The sequence below is a fragment of the Sceloporus occidentalis genome, unplaced genomic scaffold (genome assembly GCF_023333645.1).
Source record: "Sceloporus occidentalis isolate IW3139 unplaced genomic scaffold, rSceOcc1.0.p SCAF_67, whole genome shotgun sequence".
NCBI lineage: Eukaryota > Metazoa > Chordata > Lepidosauria > Squamata > Phrynosomatidae > Sceloporus > Sceloporus occidentalis.
This window is the reverse complement of record NW_028317047.1, coordinates 2,510,185-2,536,621: the sequence shown is the minus strand read 5'-3', so window position 1 is coordinate 2,536,621 and position 26,437 is coordinate 2,510,185. Positions and strand designations below refer to the sequence as shown.

The window sequence follows — 26,437 nt, the reverse complement described above, 5'->3', positions numbered from 1 at the left end:
TGGCCAGTGCCATGTACTGGAGGGGGGCGGGCAGATGTCACTAAACAGAGACTTGCAGAAATATAAAATTTCTATTTCCCTTCTTTAAAATATTACTTAAGCTAAATAATGGACTAATATATATATATATATATATATATATATATATATATATATATATATATATATATATAGGAAGCAATGGCATTAAAATAAAGCCACTTCACCCTGGAAAATGAAAAGAAAACTTTTCTTGTAACAGAGGTCCAGCATCTATCAATAACTAAGTAGCTTGGTCCTTTGGGGCTGCAAAAATAGCAAGAAACTGTACACCTCCGGCTGCCGAAGGGCAACGAGTCCCAATACGCATTTGCCTTCTTGAGCACGATGGAACTTGCAGTCCAGCAAAGACTGTGTGATTACATTAGATTAGAACAAGCATGTCAGAAAGAGGACCTACAAAGCCAATTAGTTTTATTTATTCATTTAAAAGTACACTGCTGTCCAATTAAGACACATTATATACAAAAGCTATCACTGGTTTTGAAGATATTGCCATCAGCGATGGTACTGGTTTGTAGTATAATAGCCATATTACAGACATCTCAGTGGGTTAAAATGCAATGCAGTCCCACTGATTCAGCTCCTTGTTAAAAATGGACATGCCAAATCTGGAGTACTTTGATGTAAAGACAAACTGTTATGGTTAAGCGTCTATCCGCCTGACAGTTCGAAACAACGATCTACATGTCAGAGGCACCTGCAGGAGGCATCCTAAATGGGGTTCCGAACGATCAGAGATGTAATATCACTATATACCACTGGAGAATTTCAAGTCACTAGTGATGCTTGTTCTCAAATTCTAATTTGCTTTGATTACATATAATAACTTTAATTTACTTTACACGCATTATGCCTTAAAACCTAAAACCAGCCCTTAACCATGAATAACCGATTAAAAACTGAGGGAAACTAATCTTTAGGTAAAAGCACTCTTGTCAATTAACAAGCCAAAACAAACTCACCTGTTCTCAAGCCAAACAAAATCTGTAACACCCACCCAGTTTCAGTGCTTGAATACAGGTGTGAAAACCCCGGCTTAAGTACAATTAACAACAAACTTAAAGCATACAGTGAAAATCCTCATTGTTTTAGAACGTCAACTTCTTCCACAGCACGTTACAATGAAGTTGGACGCATTTAATGCTCTCCAAATAAGCCCAGAAAACTTTGCGATTCCTAAAGACCCAGACGTTTATAAAGGACTATGCATGGTTTATTTCTGGCAGCAAAAGTGTTAACCCTGTAAATGACTGCCAGGCAGAAAGCCATTTTTTATTTTTTTTACCTTCCTCCACAAAATCCAACTGCTCGGAGGTGTCATCATAAGCGGTCTCCGGCTCGTTTTCACAGTCACATTCATAGCTTTCTTCTTCAAGTAACGGCTCGATATAGGACATAATTATCAAATATCCCAGGGTTGGCAGAGATTAAAAGCATTAACCCATTCCCTGTTCGTTAGGTTCCAGTGACAGTTTGGACGCCCCTTGCAAGTGCATGTGTGGCACAGCAGGAGAAGACAGGGAGCCCCATTGATGGGGCAGCACCCCGTCTGCTCACATACTTGGCAGCAAAGGCTGTGTGTGTGTTCGTCTGAGCACTGTCCTCACTGACACATATGTGGAACCTGGGTTACACCCACGTCAGAAGGAGCACCTGCAATACTCTCCATTTCAAACTTAACACATGGAGAACACTTGAAAACAAAATATTTGCCACAAAAAAAAAACATAAAAAAAACACTCATGCATTCTAACAAGCATTTCAAAAGTCAACAGCTAATTGTAACAAGAACTACACCCCCTTAATTGCTGTGTAAATGGTATGTCCCAGCAAGTTTCATAGCAACTGCAGTCAGGAAGGGCTGGCTGATACTATACCTAACAGGGTGGAACTGCAGGTTACCTGCCCAATGATTCATTAACCCTTAGCGCTCCACACATTCCAATGCTCAAATTTAAAGGCTGAAGCATGACTACTATATTGTTCTATATCTTTAGCGTTATAATTCATGTTCATCTGTTCATATAATCAGGCCAATCCAAGCTATGCAACACAAACATGTTGCAATTTTCATTCAGTGTGCATTGTAAAGATCAATTTCTCATGATTTCATGTATACTAACAACATGTTTCTAATAATAATAATAATAAAGTAAAATACATTTCTTGCTTGTGCCCCTTTATTTTCCCTACCGGAAAACAAGAAAGGATCCATGGAGTCAGAAAGTCTCAGACACTACCAGGCCTTCGTTTGCAGGATCTCCTTAGTTCATCACATTCCAAGCTATTTTGCTATGGTCTTCAGTGCTAATGAGTCACCTGTGCTCAGAGGAGAAGTTCCTCTGGAGAGAAACACACATGATCTCAAGGCCCATAAGGCGAGGTAGTCATATTACTGTGGTTCCATGGCCAGATGGTCTTCTTAAAGGGAAACTCCAATCAATTTTGGTATGGATGCAGCCATGGCTCTTCCCTTGCTGGTTATTACTGAACCTGACAGAGGGCAGGGAATGTCATGCAGCACTGTGGAGCACTTAATCACATCCACCTCCAAGCTAGGAGATGAGCAAGTAGGTGCAGATCTATGGTGCCCACACTTAAAAAAAAACAACAAAAAAAAAACAGGATTCATTAAGAGCCCCGTCTATAATGCAAACGTTGAAGAATCACTATATCACCAATCACATTAATTATAGCAGGGGGCCCAAGTAACTGCTTGATCTGCTTCAATGTCCTGTTGTCCTTCAATATAGAAGCCTTATAGGACTGATCACTTGAACCAGGATTTTGTCTTGTGTGATGTAAAGTGTGATGTGAAGTGGGAAATCGGAAACATTTGTCTTTAGTTAAACTTAGATTGAGGTCAAATTGTATTTAACAAAACTGACTCATTTTGTTACATGTAGCATAATTTTGTTATTTGGCTCTTCCTTATATGAGTTGTCTATTTGTCCTCAAGGAATGTAATCCTGGAATAATTACATGATTTCTCTAATTAACAAGCTCACTAAATGTATCACAGACAAGTATAATCCTGAAAACCAGCTAAGCAGCTCTATTCTACACAGGTTTACATTGGCTCTCCCCCTTTTTTTTTTTTTTTAAATTATCCATATGGTTCTCATACACTTGACAAGTCTTGTAGACTGGACAATAGCAAAATTGACTGGAGATGGCATTTTTATTATTATTATTATTTTTTTTATTTTTTTTCACAGTGTTTGTTTATGATGTTATCTATAGTAAATCTGCCGGATGGAACCCTTGAGTGCCTGGAGCCTTTTTCTATTTTGATCTATAGTAAAAACGTCTCAAAAGAGACCATCCAGTAATGTAATAAAAACTGTGGTACAATAAGGGAGACTAAGACAATGATTAATATTAAAATGTACAGTTTGCAAACGAAACATTTCCATTGAATATATATATAGTTAACTGCTTAATTGACTGCATAGCCAATTCTTTTTAGAATTAGACCATGCACAGTAAAAAGCACACCATCTGAACAGAAGGTGTGTTAATAAGTGGCTTAACCTCAGCCATAAATAAACACATTTTATATTTATTGTTATCAACAGACTGTGTGTTCAAAAGTAACGCAGTCGGCTCAGTAGAGCAGGGCTGCTTGAGGACCTCAAACAGGCCAGGAATTCCTGTCTAAAAATAAGCAAGAATGTCCACAAACTGTGGCCCTCGAGGGCTGGAGTTGTGCAGCATGCATTAGAGCATGCAGGTTGGGCAATACAACATTAATCCACTTTGGACTAACCATTACAAAGAAATTTGGGGAAAATATACACAACCCTCAAACTACCTTCAACTCACTGACTTTACTATATATATATATATATATATATATTATGAAGGGCCAACACTAAGTGAGCTTCTACAACAAGAAGGGCTAAGCTGGCCCTGTAGGTGAATCTGTGAGAATGTCCAAAAACCTTCCCCATAATAACAATGCATTACATTACACAGGGCTGGCTCACGAGTTTTAACCATTCGTAATGCATAGTGAGGGAATTCAAAGTTCAATTCTTCTGCAAATTTTATTTTAGGTGAATATACCTGTGGGCTATAGTTGAACAATTCAATAATTCACAACAAATTATTTTTTTTATATAATTACATATTATTCAATGTATTTGGGGCCCCATACTCTAATTTATCATTGGGTAGTTAGCGGTCCCTGTTAACAAACCACATGGTATTCTCCATTTTGTGTGTCTGAATGAGCTAATAAAAGTCTTTTGTGCTTAATGCTGTAAATATTTGCGTCTAATTCAAACGCTGACTCTTACAATCGGTGTTAAAAACTGCAGATAAGGGATCCCGTACTTATCCAGTTAATAAACTCCCCATGTATATGCGCTGCATGGTTGTCGTATTGTGTTTCTAAGCATCTTGAGGAAGAGTGTTATTGGAGGCTGCTTTCTTGGGGAGTATTTATTATCTTTTTTACACTTTTACACGTGGAATTTGGATTGTTTTTTCCATAATAAACAGAATATTCTGAAAATAGAAGGATTGTAGAGAGGCGATGACATCACCGCAATGTGGAAGTGGTTACAGCAGGAATTATGGAGGACAGAGACTGAATTAAGGCCACCTGAAAGAAGAGTATAAATGCCCATAATGCCCCAGTGACGAGTGATACTTGAAAAAGCCCAGTTGGAGGGTGAAATGCGTTGTATAAGGAGAAGCAGAGTGGAACCTGAGAGACTTTTCTATTTATTTTTATTTATTGTTTAAGTTTATTTTATATATTATATTTTTTTTAATATCTTTTAAACAAATAAGTATGTATTATTTATTAATCCTTCTCTGCCTCCATTGAACACATATCTACTTGAAGGAACTGGATCCGGGGAGAGAAGAATACAGCTACCCCAGGGGTCTCATTTCTACACAAAACATTTGAGCAGTAGACTGCTCAACAAAGTGAACTGCCATTGCCCACATTTAATTGAAATATAATTTTTTTGTAACTATATTACACTTTATTGTGTTTTTATATACATTCATATGGAGTTGTACATTTGGAATTTGCTATTGTTTATATGTAACACTTGGACACACTATCCTGAAATTGATTGCAGTTAATAAACAGGACCGATCTCCCTCTTGTGTGCGATTACTTGCATGCCTTCGCTTGGAATCATTAAATTGTTCACATAGTACTCCATCTATGGGGTTGATTAGACCTGAAGGTCTATTATTTCTCCTTTGAACATAGGAGAATCATGAATGATGAAGCCAATATTCTTGCAGAGTTTATTCAGCCATGTCAGTTATGATTGGCCGCACACATCTACTTTCACCTTAACAGGTAAATATACTTGCGTTCTACAGCAACATGTATCAGAGTTCCAATAATTGGTGGCATTAAATCACCTTAAAATTTTCTGATTCACACCTAATAGTTTGAGTAGGACATTGGAGAACCTTCCAAAACAACAGCCACATGCCATAGGATGCTGCAGGGTTACCTCCACAACAGTCACACCAGAACATAGGGTAAAAAATTTCATAAGAATCCACAGATTGTTAATAGTGACATTGATACAAAAATAATATGGATAAAATTCAGTTTTTTTAATGTTGGGTGAGCTATTGGGTTTTAATCATTTTGTAACAGTCAGCAAACAGCAGCTCAGCCTTGTCCGTACAGGTCTGGAGTGGCTATTAATGGAGAAAAGTGCTTTTAAAGCTCCTCATTTAAGTATGAAGACACCCAGGGCCAGATTTACACACGGACAATTAAATGAATGGCCAGTAAACACCAATGACTTATCAAGGACATTGATGTCTGTGTACGGATGGTACGGAAACCACCCAAATCCTATAAATTATAGCTTATAACATTAAGCTCTGAGTAATCAGAGAAAAGTTAAAAAGGCAGGGGTTTGTATTTAATGGGTATGAAGTCTCTCGGGTTTTGCCTCCTATGTGGCCACCAAAAATAGTGATGCCATTAGAAAGCAAAATGAAAATGTTAAGTTGAATTAATTTAGCATTGGTACACAGATCAATGACTGCTTGCATGAAAGATAATGATAACTTAGGAAAATACTGCACGTACCACGACAAGCAAGACACTCTAGATACAGCCATATTATTTATCTCAAATCATAAAATATTCCATGCCTCACTCAGAGGGAGAGACTCAGAGGGATCCCTTAGTCTTTTTTACCATCAGGAGCTAAGAACATTTGATGGAACTTGGTCTATTACAATCTTCTACAGCCTTTAAATGTCACAGTCTTGGTGAAGCCGTGCCCCCCCCCCCCCCCCCCAGCCACTTACGCTACAACAAATATGTCCCTCTCTGGGCCCTTAAAATAATTATGATCTACAGGCTGTTTTTCTTCAGGATACCACAATGATTACAATCATCTGGCAAAGGTCACATTTCAAGGACATCACTGCCTTTCTCTATGACACAGCTAGAGTCATGCATGCTCATCAGCATGTATCAGGCCTTAGTGTTCACGCAACTCCGGCATGCAAGCAGGAAACCTAAGCATTTAGAACCCTGGGCACAAGTGTTCTTCTCTGGCTATTTAAAATTAGGACATTTGTCTTGCGCATTGTAATGCCATCTGTAGGCAGACCATTTAAAAAGATAACCTTGATTCCGGATTTTAGTTTGGACAGTGTGCTTTTATAAAGATAGCGTCTGCACTCTCATATGAGATATTATTATTAAGACACAGAAAGAGTTTTACATTCCTATTACTTATAAATAGTGTTAAATGGAAACCAGTTGAATAGGTCAATAGGTAGTCTATGCAGTAGTTAAATGTGTTGTCAAGTATTATTGGAATAGATTAAAAAATGGCCTAGAAAGGAGAGCTGGCCAGAAAAATGCCATGTCTTTTGTATTGGTAACCACGCTCCTGAAGCCCAGCTAGCAGAAATGTTTTTACCACAAAGTGCCAAGAGGCAGCACGCAATAAGAGGCATGTAAATAATGCCAACTGTATATAATAAACTTATTATACAACACAAGCATTTCCCACTGTGAACAAGATGGCTGACCAAAAAACAGAAAACGGTTCACGTGTTATATCCAAATATAAACATTTGTTCCTTGTTGTTTATATCCTCGTATTTGCAGGATCCTTGTCTTTATAAAAGAAATGTATTACCTAATTGTTCAACTTACAAACAATCCAATCCTTAAACTACCTGTACTGGTTCCTGACTCCGGCTTGTCTATAAGACTATGATTTTGCATTACTTTTTGCTACTTTGTTTATTCAATAAAGGATTTTTTTATTTTATTTTTTGTGTCAGTCTGGATCCTGGTACCTACCAGTTCAGCAGTAGCCACAGAGCAAGCAGCAATCTCACACTCTACCTGGTTGGACACCCATGACCCAATACATCTTAGATCAGAGCTGTCATAATGGTGAATCCATACCAAGGCCACTGCTGTGCCTAGCGGCCAGGTTGACCGGCCCAAAATAAAGGGAGCACAAGGTAATAGGTCTCTGTTTCACTGCTCTCTCGTGAACCATGCCTGCTATTGATGGTGAACGCTGGGATATGGTGTCATATCACGCCCAGGGGGCCCATCTGAGAAGCCACCAACACCTTGTACCAATACATATATTTATAGACTTTTAGATTAAACATGATGGATGCAAGGTGTTTACATGTATATGTACTGTATATGTAAGTATAGGCTTGTGTGTGTGTTGTGTTTGTTTTTTTTTCTGGAAGATGAAAACAACAATGCTCTACACACCAACATGCGGTGTTGGCACTTTGAGGTCTGCAACTTGATCTCATGCAGAAACTTTCGCTATCACTACTATGTTTGATCTTGCAAAGCATGACGTTGCTAGAATTAGCAATATATATTTTATAATATTCACAGATTCCCAGAAACAAGTCCAAGGCCACATAGTAGCCTTCTTTCACAAATCAAATCACATTGTATCAGTAATGTTGCAATATCCTCCATTAATCAAACTTGACTTATTTGCCACCTTCTACAATTTCGCTCTGCTCTTCAATAGTGTATTTAATAGGTACCTCGGGACTTCTAGCAGAACACTTGTCAACTGACTTTAAGGTGACATTACAAATTAAACTTAGAGGCTTCTCCGACAAGCCCAAAGGTATCCGATCATAGATTTATTTTAACGGTACAGCTTAAATTGGCCTTTAACTAGTACGATAAAGAGTTCCAGCATTGAGCTGTGCTAATAAGACAACAGAGCATGTCACATAAATATAATGTGCTGTAGCTTGAAACAAAACTCTGTAAAGTGACATTACAAGCCGACTACATTACCGTTTTAATCAATTGATTTTTTTACAATTATTATTTAAAAGACTTGGCTGCCTATGGCGGGTTACATGTGCTCCCTATTACAAAAGTATACAGTATTACAAAACTTTTTATATTAAGTATCAATATCTACTGTTAACTCTTTCCTGCCTCTACATATTCCGCTTTTGTAAGAGTGCACAACAGAAACTGAACATTTTTTAACTTTTTTCAGCTTTGCTTTAGCCAATTAGGATACCTATGGAAGGCCAGGTTTACATAAACTGTAAGGGACAGGTATCCACGCTTCGAAGACATCTTTAAAGGGATGCTTTAACATATATATGTATATATGATAACTTAGAGGTTCCTTTAAATTTACATGATGATCTCCTTGCACATTTCCACGCAGGAGATAAATCCCACAGTCGGGGGTCTCAGAAGACCCCCATAGACATGTACACAAACCACTATTAGAATATTTCAACCACTATTTTATATTGATTGTTTAAGGGTACAGATTAGATATATATAAAAAACAAGACGATTTGGGTACCTGCAGTGAAATTGCAGGAGCCGTAGCCACCCAGCTGGTAGGATTTATCCGGCACTGAAGATCTTAGGGTTAATTCCTTAGTGATTTCATAATTCTTCAAATGCCTATGGTACAGTACACCGCATCTTGTGCGCAGTGTTAAAAATAAGTTGAATAAATAACAGAAATAAACTCAGGAATCCCAGTTCTGCACCTGTTTGTGGTGTTATTGTGTTTACAGTGTAAGTTATTACAGACAGCAAACTTTCTCTAAACGTTGTCACTGATTAACCATTGCCCTGTTTAACACTTTGAGCAACGAAGAAGTAAGGAAAAGCAAAGCTTACTTAAAAAATTATTCAGATGCAAAGTTTGAAAAGGGGTCTTATCACCAAGCGAGCCATAGTACAATGAGCAGGAGCATTCCATTAGTTGCTATGGTGATAAGACCACTTTTTAAACTTCTATCAATATGATTTCTATACATAGCCCCCAATGTAGTGCAACTTGTTTGCACTAAACAGAGAACAATTCAACTAATTCATCATTATTGCATCCTACTGAATTTGCCAAGTGAGCTCGACAGACCTTCCACCAAGATGGGGTGAAAAATATTTAACATATTACGATATATATAAAAAGGCCTGATGGAAAATAAATACACATTACAGTAACCTTAAGAGCTCCATCAAAAAAAAAATACACTGGGTTAAATCAATTCCTCTGTGATTACGGCATCCTACAGTCCAAGAAACTGCAACTGGCCTCATTGTGTCTGAACAGCAGGAAACATGGTACACGACATGCACGCTGGCATTGTCTGTGCCTACTCATTCAAATATAGTTGTCTGGAAAACACTTCACTTTCCCTATGACTTGCATGCAAATATCACGCAAGCTCATAGGAACCGCCGATCATAAAACAAATGCCTTTTGTTTCATTCATGCGCCATTACTGTGCTAAAGGAAGGATTCTGCCAGTTACTCCTCTGCAATGCTTTGCAAAAGAAATGACATCAGAGCATGTGGGGTGACAGCATGCAAGGGCGTTTCAAGAAATATCAAAGGATAATGGTATCGCTGACATGCTACTGATCATGAATGGGTTAACGCCATCAATGTTGAGCACACGCAAAATCCCAACACATGGACAAGGTGATGACAATAAAGAGAAACTAGAATCTCAGAAGTGACCATGATTTGCTCTAATTCACCCTATGAGTGCCAGAATGACATTACAACAATCCACAATGATCTCATCCTCTCACTATAAGCAGCACGAAGGCACTTCTGTTCAGCAGCCATAAGGGAGCTGGAATAATGCATATAAAACCCACACACCCCCTTCTGTTCTCTCTAAGCGCCTTTCCTTATAGAAAATCCCAATTTACATTCTCCCAAGATATAATTCTTCGGCAATCGCCAGTCAAGAAATGTTATTACCATCTGCACAGTCCTCGTAACACCAGTCCAGTGCGTAGTAATCCTCTTCTATAAATTTCTGCATAGTCAGTGTCCCTTATGCGAACAGAGAATGGACTTCAGGTTTCTCTGAGGTCAAGTGAAGCGAAGCCAGGCCTGCCTGCACTTACTATCCCCTGGTATGAAGAAAAACTCATGGGATCCAGAAACCATGCAATAATACATCCTCAACATAACATAAAACAGAAGGGGGAAAGGAATGAAGAAGGTGGATTCAGAGGGATGTGGGGAACTGCATCGGCAGCATGCTCTGATTAAAGGAAAAGATCACTGTAGGAGCTCTCTAGAGGGGAGTGAACACGATTGCCCTATCAATAAGCTCAGATGCTGACGTCAGGGGCACACATCACCAACACTAGTCTCTCGCTTAGCCGTTCCCTTCCGCTCGGGTCCCAGCACATCACTTAGCCGAGTGGTTTCCATGGAGACAAGCTGGCCGGGAAGTGATGCCGATGCAGAGAACATCTCTGGCTGGGGCTGACTTTAGAGGAGTTGATGGGCAACTATTTACAGATATTTGCAGATAATAAGATGCTCATTAAATGTACAGAAGCCAGTGCTTACTGTTGGGAATGTTTATTCAAACTGTAATTTGCAGGATTCCTAATTTTAGATTCCATTTGAGTCACCATTTTATAAACAATAAGAAAGCACAATTAGTCAATAATAATCACACCTTTTCTGCATGCCACAATATTAATTCGGGCATATAACGCTACAGAGGCAAAGACGTTACAACAATATGAGCATTTCCAAGTCATTAAAATTATGTGCATATTTTTTCTCCTTTCATCGCTCTCTCCATCCTTTTTCTCTTGACATCTATTCTTCATTTCTTATCTCTCTGGCTTTTCTATTTATTCTCCCTCCCCAGCACACCACACTATCTTGCAGATTTTTTGCATATTCTTTCTTAATTAAGTCCTGCTTCTATTGCCCTTTCCTCTAAAGACTTAACAGAAAGCGGGTCCTCTTTGAAGACTGAAGCATTTTCTTTTCCAACACAAGGCATCATGGTAAGAGGTCAGGGTGTTAGTATAGGGAATTGGGACAAGATAGAAGACCTCAATGTATACAAAAAACACTGTTACAAACATTTAACTTTGGGAAAACCCATTGAACAGAATGCACCATCATATTTTAAATTTATTTAAGTGACAATAGAATTAAAATGGGACTAACTATGATGGGAATTCCCCTTTAAAATGTAACCCTCTCTTTAAGTAAAGGTTTTGAGTAACTGGTGCCCGCACAGCACAAGAAAACCTGGAGTTCCTCATTGTAAGTTACAAAACACTAGGCCATCGGGACATATGATGGAAAAAAAAGCACTGAATATTTGTGAACTTGGCCAAATGCAGTAGCATGCAACGTATATCTTTACATCCATAATGCAATGTAAACAAGAGCCTTCATGTATTTATACATATACGCTTCCTGCTCGTCTCTCCAAATAAAATCTCCTGGAGACTGACTATTCACAACTTTAAGTGATGACAAATAGATAGATAGACAGACAGACAGAAAGACAGATAGATAGATGAGCTTCTGCTACAAGAATAACTTGACTGGCCATGTATGAATCATTAAAAGTTTATTAAAAGTTTTTCAATGTCACCTAACTGATTGAACTATACATTATGCAGGGCCAGCCCAGCTATTCTTGCAGGAAAAATACCTTTATAATACCTTTATAATACATAGTGAATTTATAATGCATAGTGAATTTAGGGAGTCAAAGCCATAACTCTCCTGCCAACTCCCACTTTCTGATGAACAATGGCTACATATTTTAAGGTAACTATTTCTGGCCGAGATCTGTTGGCTTTATGATAAACATAGGCTTAGTGAATCTCTTATGACATCGATAGAATCATTATTGGTGAGTACTGTGTTTCCTAGAGTGACTCACGTTTCCATGGAAATAATTGTAAATAAAATACAGACAGATCTCATGCACAGATATGAGGGGTAAACACATAACAGAGATCGGGAAGACAGTCATTAAGTATAGGGAGGGGAAAATTCTGCGGAAATCTATTTCAGATTTTAAGTGGCGCCTCGGCCATAATAACCAACTCAGATAACGATATTCAGAGAGGAAAAAAGCACTGCTTTTGTGTACCAAACAATTAAACGGTTAAACCCCTCCATCATTGCTGATAGCATCGACTTTAACCATTCCAGTTTGAAAGGTAAATAAAAGGTCCATTACTATATTATTTCAAATGGGAAAGGTTAACTTTACTGAGAGGATGGTAAATAAGTGGAACAGCCTCCCAGCACGAGAGGAGACCAAGAAATGAGTAAATCAGAACACAGAGAGGGCAGTCTGCTGCTGCTCTGGAGCTGTAGTTTCTTCCACAGTAAGTGTTTTCTTAAACTTGCTATTTTGTGTTGATGGGGCTGCATGAGACACTGAAGTCCCTTTAAAATGCTGTGCACAGGCTTTCAGAAATAGCATGAACAAGACAAATTCGGCGCAAAAGGACATCCCCCACCTTGAACACGTAAACACCTGCAAGTACTTCAGTTGCCAGAACTGTATCAGTGTTAATGTAATTTTAATTCTCTATACACCTGTATGCCAGGGTGCATGAAGTCCCACATGTCAGGTACACTAATCTCAGGCTATAATGATTAATTTCTGTGGTGGCAGGAAGCCACTTGGACAGGTGGGGGATCAGCCAAAGCTGCTAAATGTCTTCTTCTAGCTGAAACATTAAGGCACAAGGGCAGTTGGCCCAGCAATTTGCAGTCAAAAGTCTAAATCCACAGGGTTCTGAGCTATGGAAACAAAAAGTGCAACCCACATAATTTTATTCATAATCAATTAGTCCAAATACTCTATATCTTTGATCATTTTATATGCACATTGGAGTCCATTTTGCATGAGGTCCAGTATGTTTTACTAAATTTAAGTATGGGGTTAGACCTCTGTTTGCTGAGATTTTATGCTAGCTTAAAACCTGCAGGATCAGCTGTGACACCTTGAGTTGCTCGGTACCTCACACCCTCATACACATACCTGGGACCATCCAGGCTGCAGCTTGAGCATGGGGCGTGCCGCAACACTGCTCCCAAAACCTGGAGTTTCCCCATGGTGACCCTACCTTGGAACTCTCTGGGTTTGGCCTGAAAACTCAGAGAGAAGCACCACTTCTCCAGGTCAACACCTGAATTTTCCAGGTTGCGGGAGCTTGACACATCCCACTCCCCATCCGTTTCCCCTTTAAATGGGGTGGTTGTTGACTGACGTCAGTGGGCAGTTTGGCCACGTCCCACAAGAGTAGGCTCTGGGTAGCCGGAGCCTATAAGTTCCCAGGTATGGTAGTGAGACCACAGCAGAGTCCCCAGGTATGCTTTTTCCAAATTAGCTATCAAACTATCAGTAAGACATGGCTGATTAGAGCAAGAATAGATACAGGTCCAAAAAGCTAAACAGTCTGTTCATTCACATGACTTTGAATAGTGGTTTGAAAGCTGGAAGCCAAGATCACTAAAATAACATTAACAGACTTACAGAAATATTTGAGGGTCTCTTCAATTTGCTCTGTAGTCAGGTCAATGTTGGCATCAGGAGAAATAAGTGGCGTTTGGAGCCAGTCGTCGTGGTCATACCCGTAGATGGTATCCGCTCTTAGCTTGTAATGGGGCAGCTGTTCCTCCAGCAGGCTGATGATTTCAACTTCCGGAAGGTCAGTACTGTTGCACACATCTACAGAAACAAAACACACTTATCAGTACCAAAGCATGCCATGATGACTGGAACTGGATATTATTAGAATAGCTTTCAACATTGCAGCTTGGAAAAGCCCCATCAGCAACCCACCCTCAAGGTTGCAGCCATTTCTTTCCACCTCCCCAGATGCAGGATATACTCTGCACCCCTTCTCCTCCTCCTCATCAGCATACTCTGTGGATTCTTTCCAGTCCCTTGGCCTCACTGTACTGAGCACCCGAAAGTGACATTACTTCCTGGGGCACAGTATGCAAGACAAAGGTTATTGTGAAGGGGAAAGACCTGCTGCATCACAGGATGACGGAACAGGGCCTCCTAACACCTCAAGTTAAAGAATGCCCTGATTACCATCAAGCAGATCACCATTTTCGAATAAGAATTAATAAAAAAAAAAAAGACTATTCTTTTTCCCATTCTTAATTTGTAACAGTGTAATTATCCAGGAGGCATATATGGGAGATTCTATATTTCCAAAAGATAAGATGAAAATCAATAATGTGTCTAGTTTAAAGCACCGATGGTTTAGATTACACGCAGCACACTCTCTGTCTTACTGGAATGGTAGGGGCTGGCAGATCTGAAGAGGCTGGGAAACAATAGTCTATGATGCATGATCATATGAAAGTATCTGGAGAATATTAATGAAATACATTTGTCCTCCAGTTACCAACAAGTTCACTAGCTTTTTTTCTGCTTATAGCATCACAAGTCAAAGAAAGCATTATATTTCACAAGCCACAGTACCACATGATAAGCACTCTAATTACTTGCAGTGTTTCTGACAGCGGTGTGTTTGGGCCTAGACTTAGCAGGTCTTGGGCTAATAAGGGCGAAGAAGCGGCATCGTTTAGTCATAGAATATCCTATCCCAGTGCTTCTCTTGTTTCAGTGATACAGAAACCATAAGCATAAAGGGGAGCAACAATCTATTTGCCCCTTGCTAAGGACAAAAGAATTGGGCAAGCCTACTTGCCCAAGCAACTCTTGAGGGCAGCCCTTTCAAGAAAAGTAAAAAAAAAACCAACATATTGCATCCTGGCATACAACAGGCACATGAGGGGAGAGGATCTTGTAGGCCAGTGCATAATACCATACCTTGTGCGTCGCAAATCAAATAACTGGGATATAAATGGTGGCAATATATTTAATTTAAATGGCCATGTACAACTTACACATTTTGTACAAAAAAAACCCAATAAACTTGTATATAGAGAGCATATAGCTTCCTAGATTACCAGATAAACGCATTTACCCATATCCTATTGATCCCCTACTTCTGCTCAACTGCCTGTAAACAAGCACTTCCAAAACGTTGCAGAGTGTGCTTCAAAAGAGGCATTAGGACGGAGTCTATCTACCACCAACCTTCATGTCCTCCTCTGCCAGGCTTGTGTGTAGAATGTTTTAGCCAACAGCACACACAATTTGAATATTGGTAAACCAATATCTAAAGCAGCATCTAGTAACATAAGGTGCATGAAAAAAACTACTTAAGCCAGCAGAAAATGTATAATATAGCATCATAAACCAAAAAAATGCTGAAAAAACTACTCTTAGGTTTATCATAAATTTATGGCAAAATGTCAGCATGAAATGCCTGAAAGGACACCAAATAAAATATCCTTTGTAATGATTGGGGTAAATTTAATTGTCAAAAATAATAATACTTCCACAAACTTTGGGGGAAAAAAAGGTGGTAGAATTGTGCATAAAAAGTGTTAATATTACCATTTGAAATACCCTACTTCCCAAAATGTATGGTTTGACTGGGTAAACTTAAGTGACCGGCTTCAAAAATGTCCCAAATAGGACATGGGTGTAATATCACCAGATATTAAAATCACAAAGTCAAAAAATTAGCTTGCCCCAAATGTGGCCTTTTAGCCCCCAAACAACACAACAAACCTAAGCATGGCTAGTAACCCTTTACTCACGGCATGGCACTGAACAAAAATGTTGGGGTATTTGAAACATTCAAATGGATGGGAAAAATAGTGAAAAAGTCATTATTAGTATAATTCTTTTCTTTTTTTCCCAGACCAAATTGCAGATTATATATACACAGTCTATGTAGGTGTTATCCAAAGAAAGAGCTAACTGTCCTTTTAGAAACAAAATAATTTGTATGGCTGACAGAGAGGAAAATTACATTTAAACAACCACATATCAAAAATGGTCATAGGTCCAGGAAAATCCCTAGTCCTTAAGGGTTTAATCAATACACATTTTCTGTGAATAAGTAAATCTGAGCAAAATTCTCACTGCTCTTTAAAACTAGACTTCATTTCATCGACCTGTAATAAGATTCACTAACCATGTAAAAAATGCTTCAATTATGCATAGAAATAAAAAAAAAATACTATATTTGGCTAAAAGCTATTAGGAAAAACAGAATTTTAGAACATATAAGTCTTACTCTTATAAAGACAAACAAGAAATGAGTGACGTTATCTTACTTTGCAGTTACTGTTCATTTGACTTTATATTCTATAATAATACACAGGCATACCAGTAGTTTATTAAATACGGATGAGATTTAGCACCAAAAGAATTCACAGAGTGTCCAATTACACTGTAAAGTCAGAAATATAATTTTAGTGTCTTTCTTTAAATGTTCTTTCAGTCTTCTACTTACTCATTTTGTGTGAGGGAAGATTTCCTTGACTTCCTGGCTGTTAGACGGTCACATTTTCCATTTGTCTGTAATACCAGCTACCCAGAAGCGACACATGCAGACACTGCTGCCAGTGCAGAGTTTGGCTGTCACATGGACCTATGAATCTACTGACTAAACATAGCTAGAACAAAGCTGGGTCACTGACAGAGGGTCCTGCTCATCCACTATTTCACCCTAACTAAAAATGGCTACCCTTTCAGATACAGCCAGATTCTCCGACAGGCTTGCTGGAAGACTGGGCAGAGTCTCTACATTCCTAAACACGAATGCAGCTTTTGGCAGACTTAACTCATACCAAGTTCATCTAACTAAAGCATTTTTAATACCACATGCAAAAAATAAAAAAAGAATGTCATCTTCACATCTTTTGTTTGCTGTTTAATAAAACTGCTAGTGATTTTTTTTTGTTTTTCATTCAACCTAATTGTTTGGGTGACATTTGTTATTACCTTATAAAAGCTAAGATCTGTGACAAATGCTGCCTGCATTTATGTCGTATAACTATTAAATAATATTTCCAGCAAAAATTAAATAATTATATAAAATAAACAAAATCTAGGTAGAAAATATATTTACATGAGCGTCAACATTTTTGCACCTCTAGTGTACATGCTTTTGAATCATTTCAATGAGGGCAATGGGAGATGTAGTATACAAAAGCACATTTGCCCAATTTGTTTATTATTCTTCATTTTGTTTCTTTGCATTTTATATGGTGGGGGGGGGGGGGGATTTAAAGTAGGGGGCACCTGTAACATCACTAATACTGATCCCTGCATGTAAGCATGCTGGCCAGCTTACTTTTTAGGCCGTGGTAGCAAGCAGCCATAAGAGGCTGCCTGCTCCATGAACGGTCCCTGCCTAAAGAGATTATTTTTTTTTCTGTTGGAGAACCTGAGAATAAGAATCACTTCAGAGGAAGTCTTCACATTTCACTGCAAATGCAGGGCTTTCCTTTTTAACTGAGGTCTCACATGTACAGTTAAACATTCAAGATCTCGCCTGGCTGAGGAGAAGATGGTGGCGCAGACTGCCACATTGGTAACTCCACTACACTACAAAACAAGGACCCTAAAGATCCACCATATATGAGATACATGGTTAGCACACAGGGTTTACTTGGCTAACCACGTATCAGACGTAACCATAATGGGGCGAATAATAATAAACACCATTACCTAGATTTATTTAGTATATAGAACTGTAAAATTATTAAGCATGAACACATTCGACTGTCTTATATATGAGGTGGTTAACAATTACATAACGAAAAAAGGCACATGCACATACAGATATAACCGGTGTTGGGGACCCTGTCTGTAAGCTTGCAACCTAGTCGTATGGCACATTCATACAAAGTTCCTAGCAATAGCGGTGGGCTACTAAAGTGACATTGTAAAAATTAAATATTAGGCAAAACTGACACATCTGCTTTAAGATATAGTAAGCACCATCCTGAAATAGTGGATCTCTTTTACCTGTTCCACAGGTCCACTTCACCCCACAAAGATCAAATCAAGAATGACTTCTAGTCCCCCTAAATCTGTCAAACCCTATATTTGCCTATTGTTTATTAAAAAAGGCTTTCCTTTATTATTACTTTATACATTTCAGGGATTTGCATCCTGAAACAACTAACATATATGAAAGAGTGGACAGGGGATTAAAATCAGCCCAGGCATTTTAAGGCCAACAGCCAATAAATTACATAGGTGCGACCATCTGCTTCAATATTATGCATTAGCAGCGTGGGGGCCTCATGTATCAAGCTGGCAATAAAGGTACGTGAGAGGTGCCACCGGGCACCAGTCAGTCCTGGTCTGTCTGTATGGGAAAAAATAACTGAAAATCTATTTAGCGTACCTAAACTTACTTATATACTGAAATTAAGAAACAAACAGTCTGTTTTGCATTCCAATATACCAAAATAAGGAATTTATTAGCTCAAGAGAAAGAAGACTGTAGTCAAAGTTGACAAACTTTCGAAGCCCCAGAGTCCTCTTCCTCAAAGAGAAAGTGCTGCATTCTTCTTCTTATAAAGTTATACTGGTCATAAAATAAGCTCTGGGGTCATGCCCTAGAAGTTAATTAATGGCCCAAAATCTAGTAGATTTTTTTTCCTATAGAGAGCCTTACTGAATCATCCATCAGCTCATTGAGTATGGCCGCTTCAGTTCAATAATTCCAGAGTTTCCATGTTTTTTTTAAAAGCGGTATACACATTTTTATCTTTAACTTGGAGAACTAAATATTTTTTTTCAGTTATTTGATTTGTTAATAAAGATCTGAATACCAGTATATTATTTAGAATCAGGGAGGGATACCTTCTAATTTTTGCCTATGTATTATATGAAGTATTGCCCCACATACAGGGGTTAATATCAGCCTGGTAAACCAATGAGAATTGGCAGCTGTGCACAACACAGCATTCGTGAATGCAATTTACACTGCCATTAATAAACAGATTTGTGGATTTGTGTAATTTGATTATGCGTTACCAAAGAATGCCTCAAGCTTGCAATAGATTTTATGAGTTATTAATGCGGCTAAATGTCAGCTAAATACAGGCACTGCTGCTCATCCTGACAAAGCAGGAATGTTATTTTCCCTTTAAAGATTGTGCAGTGACTTAAAAGTCATGTCCGTATTCACACTTTGCCCAGACAAACTTCTTTAGACATCTAAAAGCCATCAAGGTGGCAGGTCCCTTTAACTTTCATCAATAAATGGACAGCAGTACTCATTTGCATATATATATATATATATATATATATATATATAAAATATTGGCACCCTTGGTAAATATGAGCAAGGAAGGCTGTAAAACAATTGTTTAACCTTTTCTTCAAACAATACACAAAATACTCAGCTCACGTGGATATCAAACAATTGCAAACACAACACAGGCTTATAAAAAAAATAAAAGTTGTTTAATGTGTGTGGCACAATAATTGGCACCCCTATGAGTTCATATGAGATAATTTATACTTGAAGAATATTCAAAGTTTACATTTTTTTTTTAGTGCACCTGGGTGACTAGAAACAGGAAATTGTTCAGTAGTGACTTCCTGTTTAACAGGGGTATAAATATTTGGTAACACATAGGTAAGATTCCTTTGGACATTTATTACAACAGGTAAGAGCAAGCAATATAGCTGTGGTTGTTGAGCTCCACAAAACAGGAAGTGGCTATAAGAAAATAGCAAAAGCATTAAAAATGGCAATTTCCACCATCAGTGCAATAATTAAGAAGTTCCAATCAACTGTAAATGTTATGAATTGACCTGGGAGAAGACATGTGTCTATATTGTCTCAATGCACTGCGAAGTGGATGGTTTGAGTGGATCATAGCTGGAGAATTGCAGAAGTTTTATGCATCTTGGGGTAAGAAAGTCTCCAAAACTACAACCCGTTGTCACCACAAGTTGTTTGAAGGGTTTCAAGAAACAAACGCCTCTACCCTCATCTGAAAACAAAAACAAACTCAGAACTTAAGATTGGACTGGGTTCTATGGTCAGCTTAAACCAAAATAGAGCTTTTTGGCAAACCCAAGGATACATGGCATCATGGACTGCCTCTACCCATATAAAAATGGTTTACCGACCATGAAATCAAGGTCTTACCATGGCAATCCCAGTCCTCTGATTTAAACCCCATAATAACATGTGGGGTGAACTGAAAAAGAGAGTCCACTAGCGTCAATCTTGAAATTTGAAGGATCTGGAGAAATTCTGTAGGGAGGAATGGTCTCGGATCCCTTACCATGTATTCTCCAACCTCATCAGGCATTATAGAAGACTCAGAGCCATTATCTTGGGCAAAGGTTGGTAGCATAAAGTATTGACTAAGAGGGTGTCAATAATTGTGGCACATGTATATTTATAATTTTTTGCATAAACCTGTGTTGTGTTTGCAATTGCTTGATATCCATCAGAGCAGAGTATTTCTGTGTATTGTTTGAACAAAAGGTTAAGCTGTAGACAATTTTTCCAGCCTTCTTTGCTCAAATTTACCAAGGGTGCCTATATTTGTGAAGGGCACTGTACATACACACACATAGACACAAAACACCCCTACTTGATGCGAACTTAGGGTGTGAATTTTGGGTCTACATTCTACCCTTGACATTTAAAGAGTTAAATGGAGACAAGGGAGACTGAAAATGTTGGAGGACAGATATGAGGAAAGAAGATTAATGTTTAATTGATAACATTGATCTATCTCTGGATGCTGGCCAGGCATTCAATTAACAGCAGCCTCTGAAACAGATGCACCTGGCTACAAACGGCACAGACGATGAGCAATGTAATAATAGCAGCAAAACCGCTGTAATGCAAGATCATCTTACATGGGGACATATGTACAATGTGAACCAAGGCAGCAGCATGTGACAGAGAAAGTGCAAATACTAGTCTAGGGCTGCCAAGTAGTCACAATCTAGCTTCCACCGCCATTAACCCATTCACTGCCACAGGCCTCTGCTTTGCACTGAATCTCACAGATAATGAAGACCATATTTACCAGGTCACTGCTTTGTAAGGGACAATAATATTCAGCTAGAGAACATGGTAACCCAGTGAAGCAAAATTAACCCAATAACCACAACAGGGAAATGGACTAAGCTTTTAAGTTATTGACAAAAAACATATTTCACGAGGTTGTATAGAATGACATACAGCCAGCTTTACAGGCAATTCCGCTAATACTAGATTATTCTATACGGTTACTAAATGCATGTGTGTTGGGGAAGAATTGGGCAGAATGCATTTTTGGAGCATCATGTCTATTAGAAGGTTATCCAGATAGGATTGATACATGGGCTGAATGTTCATTGTCTTCCCCTGCATCTCAAAATATTCACTCACTTGCCGGTTATATAGAATAAGCAATTTGTCAGGGCAGTCCTGAGAGCCAGAATTACATCCCTGCTGTTGGTAGTCCTGACAAGTGTCCTCTTTATTGGTTTTGCTGGCAGCTTGGCATGAACTTACCTGAACTGGACACTGTGTGTGTAGAAAAGGAGAATGTGGTGGACGTATTATTGCAGTAAATGGTCTCAGTGTCAGACCTTGGATAGTTTGTAAGCATCATCCAAAATAAAAACATTTGTGCTTTCTGTCATTGAAATTCCACTTTCCAGGTCATCAAGAAGCAAGTTCAGAGTCTCTACAGCTAAAATCATTTTTAACCTCTTTTCCATTACATTCATTTTGTTCTATGTATTTATTGGGAAATGTTCCCCACAAATTATTAAATGATACATGACTTGTATGTAATCCTTTTCGAGCCTCTACAAGAAATACAAGTACACTAACAAGTTGCCAGTAACAACTTTTAAAGCTCTCAAAGCCATGTATCTATTCGGATAACTAAGTTCAGCTGAAACGCTGTTTGTTGCCTGCTTTTAACAGGTCTATAAAACAAAGTACGGGTATTAAGCTTTATGATAATTTCATTGAGCCCATTAATGACTTAATAACAAAGACCTATTACTGTGTGTCACAATACATTACAGGACTTACATAGCTATTAACAAATAATTATACCTTGCCCGTGGTGCTCTATAAATCTTACTTTTCAGTATCTCCACTGATATTTTTTGCCTTTACAGACAAGTACCTCTATTGGAATGCAGTAACTTCCGTACAGGGAAAATCTATTTCTGCCCTGAAAAGATCACGAGTATTTGGAGCATTAGCACAAATCAGACTCATGAGCATGACCTAGGCTCATGGCGTTTCTTGTCTAAGATACATTACCATGCCGCTTAAATCTCATTGGGCATCGTATAAGTCGTGTGTACCACAGGCAGACCTCCCAAGCTTGTTTTCCAGGGACAGTGCCCATTTTGAGGCACCGTCTAGCTGAGCACGCTCAGTGTCCCGTTTTTGCAGACAATGGGGATCATGGTCTGGTTGGAGATATCTTCTGATCTCCTCTGACCGGCCGGGGAGCTGTAAGACAAGCACTTACACTCACTGAGCAGGGCGATCCGAAAAACAGGAGATGGTGGGGTACAATGAGCAACTCAGGGGAAAATGATACAATATGTAACCTTACTTTGGAAAGAGAGGGGAAAAAAAGCATTGAAAGACTCAAACATGTATTGGTCCTTGGTGATTTATTTTTGACATTGTATTCTGCAAACCATTCACCGTTTTAGCAATAACTCTTCTGCTCTTGATCCGTATTCATAAAACCAAGTAGATAAAGGCAAAGCGAGTACTGACAATATGCATTTATAATTATACATTTTGCTTCCTAGTTATCAGTGCAGCAATGCCCCTCCCGGACAGCAAGACACGAAAATCCTTCCATTCTTCATTAACCACATGGTTATCGCACAGCAACACAAACAATCCAGCTTATCCGTTCTTGGCCCCTACCCCACCCAGAGTTTACAATCTACAACAGTACACCAGCCTCTCACGAAATGGCACGACGGCAAATGTGCATTACGCAAGACCATAAATAACTTAGAGTTAATAGATAAATGACATTTTAATGTATACATAACTGATGCTCCACCTCCTCCTTAGGAGAAAATGATTTATGTTTGTTTCGATGATTAATTATTGATGATAGATATGTAATATGTTGCATATCAATAAGTGATAATATATATAAATGACTCAGAAAAACACAGGTAATAGTTTTAGGAGAACAACTGAATGAAGCAATCTTTTAAGTAGGCGTTATTTTATTGATCATTCGACTCTGCTTACTTGTAGTGAATAAAAGATCTCACAATACACACAATATTCACAAGCGAATAGAAGTTGGTGAAACAGGAAACTACATTTACAGCTGCTTTCACAGGAGTTATATTCTCTTCTACCTGCTTTTGCAAACGTAAAATGAAGCACAAAAGCGGGTGGGCCTCAGAGATGTATTCTTGCCTAGGGCGGCCGGTCGAGGGGTTTGAAGTCATGGCTGAAGCGGCTTGGGGCCGCCCAAGTATGCACTACATTGCTTCAACCCACTAACGGAGGGTTTCCTCGAACATCATGAGCAGTCAGATCCAGAAACAGGGTTTCCATTCCCCCCCCCCCATCTGGCAAGAATATAGTGGCCTAAACATATTAAAGCCTAACCACTTTGCCTTATTTAAATATTGAATAAAGATACAGATGCATACACTTTACGTATGCTGCATCAACCTACAGAACCGACAATATGTGCTAGATTGCAGATATAAACAGATTACAGGGCTGGTACAATGGCATTTATGGACTGACAGAACAATGGAGCATATATTAGTGAGATCTTGGTGGTAGGAATGCATCCTAGCCATCATTGGCTTAGCATGTCATACCTGCTAAACTAAGGCTAATTAGCAATACAGATTTCACATGCTAAATAATCTGCCCATTACTTCTATACCCTCTTTGTGATCTAAACGCCACCCCAGCACTGCAACAATGATACCTGATCCCACGCATTACAAAGGCAAGCCATTATAGGCAAAGTAGGCGCCAGCCTAGAGAGCAGATCTATGTGGGGGTGCCTCCTCTGTGGTAGACTAGATGGCAGTTCTCTCCATCCTCAACACTCCACCCTTACAATGGCTGCCCCACAAATTAACTACAATCAGCAACTTGAAGGAATGAAAAGGTAGATCCTAAGAAGTTATGATGACTGATCCCATGATATACAGAGGACTTCAAATTTGTATATAAACAATGATCAATGTTATTTTACTTTTTAGGACTATTTTTTTTGCTTAACATTTTATTTACCCTATCTTTATTTTTTTAACATGTAAAATTTAACCCTTGTAGTCCCCTGCTATTCTGCGGGTTGCTTTGATCAGTACTGCTCAGATTTTGTTTCTCTCTTTGTGTGGCTGGCTTCAAAGATGTCTCAAATAGGACATTTGGTGTAGGATGGCCAAATGTCTAAATTCTAAGTTGAAAAAACGAAATGCACACCTCCCATGGCCTTCTAGCCCCGAAACAACATGATAAACCTATGTTTGTTTTTGTTTTATCCTTTTTATATATGTGTTATATAATGTGGTCTCAAAAAAAAGTCGAACTGTGCTTTTAAAAACATATAATTTTGTGAGGGTACATTAAACAGAGAATAAAATTACATTTAAACAACCACATAAAAAATGGAAAAATCCCCCAGGTCATTGATCCAGGAAGATCACTGGTTCTTAATAGTTGAAGTCGATGTTTGTCGAGGTAGAACAGTGATTTAAACAGGATTTGACAAACTCCACGAACGGGTAACCCTAGATGTTCTAAAATTATTATAAGTTTTAAGGAACTGGCATGAGGGGGATTATAACATACGGAAAACATTTAATAGCCACAGCAGCAAAACGTTAGGAGCTCTTGTAGATTTTCAAGCCTTACTAGTTCTCATAGCCTACTGTAATAATACATAAGTAGCAACACAGAACGTAAAAAGAAAGCTCTGTAGTCTGCTCCTCCAGCCAATGACAGAACACAGATATGTTCCATGTGTAAATGCACACATTGTTCTAAGGATAGGAAGAGAATGGAGAACAACACACAATCACCATGTGTCTAAGAAATAACAGAGCCTACAGTAACATTTCATCTGCTAAAAATCAGTGTAGAGTTCCACCTAGTGGACGTTGTATTCTCCTATTAAAAAGTGTTTCCCCTCTTGGAGCAGATTAGGACCCTTTGTGAACAGGTGACAGGTAAATGTATACTAGATGATTCCTGGTTTTTTTGTTTTTTTTTTTTTTTATTTGACCAGACCACTTTCTAAACTCACTAATGAAAAAATAAATTCCTATGCAAACTTGTGCTAGGAGCTAGAAGAGATATTGCTGTCTTCTAGCCAAAACCATCCTTCTTAATTACCTCATTAATCTTAACATAAAAATAACTAGAATCTATTCATAGATAAATGTACAGTGCTTGCCTACGATAGTCATTTTATAGAACTCCATGTCTACAGAATCCACACCTACATACCAGGGGAATCACCCTCTATACTCACACCCGCTCCTTGGGAATCCTCCCAGTGTCACATTGCTATAAGAGAAGTCTAGTGCCCAGATATGCCAGTCAACAAGACACTGTGCTTTTGAACATGTGTTTTTTCTTTACTTTCTTTTGATTTTTTTTTTTTTATATATGTTTATTTCTTTACTTTTACTCAAACACTTTTACTTTTAGGATGCAATTGGATGCGGTAGACGCTTTTTAAGATTTAAGTGGTATTTTTTCCCACATTTACATGATTATTAAATTGCTGTAATCTGCTGAACTCTGTTATTTGTTCCTAAAAAGCAAACTCCTTGTTTCTTTCATAAAGCTCCGGTGTCAGTTGGGTTCACAGGTACATTATATCCACACACGATTTAACAAGTTCCAACTTTGCCGATTGAAATGTCTGTGCTAAAGTCCTGTTTGAAGCCCTCTATGCCTTAAATTAAACACCTTTCCTATACTACAACAGTCACAAAGGCTAAGCAAATTACATGGTCACCTATTTAAAAAAGAATAAATTATTACTAAAGTACCCTCAATCTAAAGGTAAATATTTATTTTTTAAATCCCTCTAAAGTAACAGATTTTATCAGAAGGAGAATAAAATAGCAACATCCTAAAACCAGAGTGCACGAGTATCATGTGTTAGCAGACCCCTAATGACTGTGCATGTATAGAGGCTGTCCTTTAAAGAGTATTAGT

General features: G+C 38.5%; 1 protein-coding gene across 1 annotated transcript in view; it reads right to left on the bottom strand.

Annotated features, from left to right (window-relative positions):
- Positions 1-14,050, bottom strand: part of LOC149286622 (trafficking kinesin-binding protein 1-like) — a 46,234-nt gene extending 32,184 nt beyond the window's left edge. The window contains exon 1 of the mRNA XM_089493820.1: positions 13,864-14,050. The gene's annotated coding sequence lies outside the window, so the exon portion shown is untranslated. The remainder of the gene's footprint in view (positions 1-13,863) is intronic.
- Between the last annotated feature and the right edge of the window lie 12,387 nt (positions 14,051-26,437).